The sequence below is a fragment of the Mauremys reevesii genome, linkage group 3 (assembly GCF_016161935.1).
Source record: "Mauremys reevesii isolate NIE-2019 linkage group 3, ASM1616193v1, whole genome shotgun sequence".
Lineage (NCBI taxonomy): Eukaryota > Metazoa > Chordata > Testudines > Geoemydidae > Mauremys > Mauremys reevesii.
The window spans coordinates 71,632,599-71,636,303 of record NC_052625.1 but is presented as its reverse complement, the minus strand read 5'-3'; the positions used below and the strand labels follow the sequence as shown (position 1 = coordinate 71,636,303).

Genomic DNA, 3,705 nt, shown 5'->3' with positions numbered 1-3,705 from the left:
CTGGCATGGTAGCAACAGTCCCTTGTGGTACTCTCATGAGTGCCAGGTAGAGATATTGCATTTCTGCTTTCCTGATGGAAGAAGCCCTTTGTGCCTAGTGTACCTTTGAAGCAGAAGTCAGGATCCACCCTATGCTATAGGTTTACGCTACCAGCATGATGCCTACTTTTAGAAGACTTCTGCCACAGTAATGTACATACAGGTAACCATGGGAAAGCCTAAATAAATATTAAGTTACACTTTCCAGCATGGCAATTTCAAAAAAGCTGGATTAGTCATGGATTAATGAATAGTCATTTGTATCACAATGATAAAAACTAAGGCCTACTTTGTTCTATGAATATTCAGGCACAGTGTCTGCTAGCAGCATCACCTTTGGATGGCTGCAGTCATATTTTAAGAGATGTATAGCAATGTCATATCCCCTTTTCAATGGGCTTGATCCTCAGGTGTGCCATCTCTCTTAGATGCCACTGACTCCCTGTGATGAGGTCTATCAGGCCTACTCTGCCCCCTGATGGAGGCATCTGCACTCCAAGGAAAATCCACCCAGACCAGATGACCAACAAGACAGTCCTCCAGAGCAGTGCCTCTCAACTTTTCCAGACTACTGTACTCATTTCAGGAGTCTGATTTGTCTTGCGTACCCCCATGTTTCACCTCACTTAAAAACTACTTGGTTACAAAATCAGACATTAAAATAGAAAAGTGTCATCACACACGATTACTGAAAAATTGCTTCCTGTCTCATTTTACCATATAATTATAAAAGAAATCAATTTGAATATAAACATTGTAATTACATTTAAGTGTATAATATATAGAACAGTATAAACAAGTCTGTATGCAATTTTAGTTTGTACTGACTTTTTTATGTAGCCTGTTGTAAAACTAGGCAAATATCTAGATGAGTTGATGTACCCCCTGGAAGAACCACTGCTCCAGTGGCCTAGAAGGGCCAAGAGGAAGAACTAGCAGACCAGTTGAGAAGGTTTGCTTGCATTCGCTTGAGGGCAGAGCTGGCTTAGACTGGGACAGGGGAGGCATGCCTCAGAACCAGGCCTGGCCCTAAGTGCTTGCATTTTTAAGAGTTTTTTTTTTCTTTGTTCACAGGTGCAGACAGCTGAATCCTGAGTCACTATTTTTGTTTAGAGATTGATGCCAAGCTTACAGCACAGGCCACCCTTCCCTAAGTGGGTGGCCAAACTTTGCAAACTAAGGTCTGGTCTACACTATAGAATTAGGTTGATGCAAGGCAGCTTATGTTGACCTAACTGCGAAAGCATCAACACTACAATATTGCTCCTGCCGATGTAACTTGCTCACTACGCCGACTTAATAACCACCTGCATGAGAGGCATGGCACTTAGTTTGACATAGTTAGGTCGAACAGTGTCAGTGTAGATGCTGCATTATTTATGTCAACTTCAGTGGTCTCCGGAAGGTGTCCCATGATGCCCCACCATGACTGCTCTGGTCACTGTTTAGAACTCTGCTGCCTGGCGGTCAGGTACACAGGAAAACACCCCACCCCTTTAAAGCCCTGGGAATTTTAAATTCGATTTCCTGTTTGTTCGGCATGGAGAGCTCACCTAGCAATTGCCCAGCTGACCATGCTGGCTCCACACTGCAAATGCGCTCCTGCCTGGAGTACACAGGAGGTGGTGGATCTCCTGGGTCTGTGGGGAGAAGAGTCTATGGAGGCACAGCTCCAATCCAGCTGTAGAGACATCTACATCTAGGAGCAGATTGTTCGGGGCATGGGGGAGCAGGGCTACAAGAGGGACACGTAGCAGTGCCATGTGAAAGTCAAGTTGCTGCGGCAGGCGTACTAGAAGCCAAGAAAGGCAAACAGCCACTCTGGTGCGGAGTAGCAGATATGCTGCTTCTACAAGGAGCTGCATGCCATCCTTGGTGGTGACCCCCCTCAAGGCCCTGTTGATACTTCTGGGGAGCTGGAGTCACAGGCCATCATAGTGAACCCTGAGGATGAGGTTTTGGATGAGGAAAAGGAGGAGGAGAATGAGGGACTGGCGACCGGGGGATCCAATGGTGCTGTGAGCCAGGACCTCTTTTTGACTCCTGAGCAGTCAAGCCACTCCCAGCAGTCCAGCACAGGTGAGCCTGATGCAGGGATAGGAACCTCTGGTAGGTATGCAGTTTGTTTTGATATTGCAGGGACACATCTGTTCATTTATTCTTTTTTAATCATGCTGCAAGAAGTAGTGAAATAACCAATAGAGGTAGAGTTGTTATCTGCTTCTTAACAGTTAGGCAGAGGGAGCTCTGCAGATTAGTTTGTTTACATGGACCGGGATGGCCTGTGAATCCTCCACAGAGGTCTCAAGGAAGCTTTCCTGGAGGTTGTCTGTAATCCCCTGCCGAAGATTTCTGGGGAGGGCTGCCTTATTTCTTCTGCTGCAGTAGGACACTTTCCCACGCAACTATGCAATTACTTCAGCAGGCATGATTGCAGCACACTGACTAGCAACATACGGACCCAGTCTGCAGCTGGACGCGTGCAGGAGCTGTTCCATGTCAGCCTTCGTTACCCTCAGGAGTGAGATACCAGCTAAAGTCAGCACTTCCTGTGGACAACGGTGCCAGTATTCAGTTCAATTGCCTTAACCGCATACTCATGTCCGAGAGCTCCCCTCCTTTATTGTCTCAGGTGCCCACCCATACTCCTCTGGGCCATACTCACCATGGCTGGGAATGCCTCTGTGCCTCTGAATCCCAAGCAGATGTGAGAATGTAGTGCTTGTGACTTGCGTGGATCAAGGGGAGTGCATGGACTCACAACAGTATCTCTGTCAATTGTTTCTTTTGCAGCTGCAAATGTGGCCGTAAGGGTCTCTCTGTCCACATCAGCAGAGCAGCTCAGCCAGATAAGGTGGAGAAAGAAGTGGACAAGGGAAGACATGTTCCAGGAGATCCTGCAAGCCTGGTGTTTCAGATACCAAGCAGAGGGCTTGGAGGATGATGCCCAAGGACACAATGGACAGGGATAGTGAGGTCAGGAGAAACAGGCAGCAAGAGATGATAGTGCTTCTCAGGGAGTAAACAGACATGCTGCAGTCTCTGATTGACCTTCAGGCTCAACAGATCTGTGCTTGCCTTCCCTGCAGCCCATACAGAACTGCATTCCAGCACTTACTTACACGACCCCCGACCACTGCCAAGGTCAGTGCATTACCTCTTCTGTTCCACTTGGTGGGAGAGTACAGACTATCACAGATGCACATACACTGACCTGTGAGACAGTTGGTGTATATGTTTGTGAAAGGGAAATGACTGTTCTTTCCCCTTCAAAGGTTCTTTCCCCTGGGTTTTTAAAGTTTCGTTCAGTTTTAAATGTGTCTGTTTGCCTGGGTTCAGAATAAAAGTCTATTTATGGAAACTTAATTAATCTTTATTAGTTCACAAGGTATGGTGGCTGGGGCTGACATCATTCACAGCTAATAGTAGTAGATGTATTTGCAATGTTATATTACCACACACACAGCACTCATTACAAGGTTCATATTGGGGTGCAAAAAAACAATGCCAGGCACAGCACACTACAGCAACACACATTACAATGGCTCATTGTTAAAATGGTCCTTCAACGCCTTCCTGAGCCATATAGTGCCCCCTCCTACCTGTTGAGTTCTTCTTATATTTGGCTGCTCAAAATCAGCAGACAGTCATTCCACCTCCACCCCT

The 3,705-nt window shown here is 46.6% G+C and overlaps 1 long non-coding RNA gene across 1 annotated transcript; it reads left to right on the top strand.

Annotated features, from left to right (window-relative positions):
- Positions 1-972: 972 nt before the first annotated feature.
- LOC120401748 lies at positions 973-3,405 on the top strand. The gene is made up of 2 exons (XR_005596699.1): positions 973-2,118; positions 2,833-3,405. It is a non-coding gene; the product is annotated as an uncharacterized LOC120401748 (long non-coding RNA).
- The last annotated feature ends 300 nt before the right edge of the window (positions 3,406-3,705 follow it).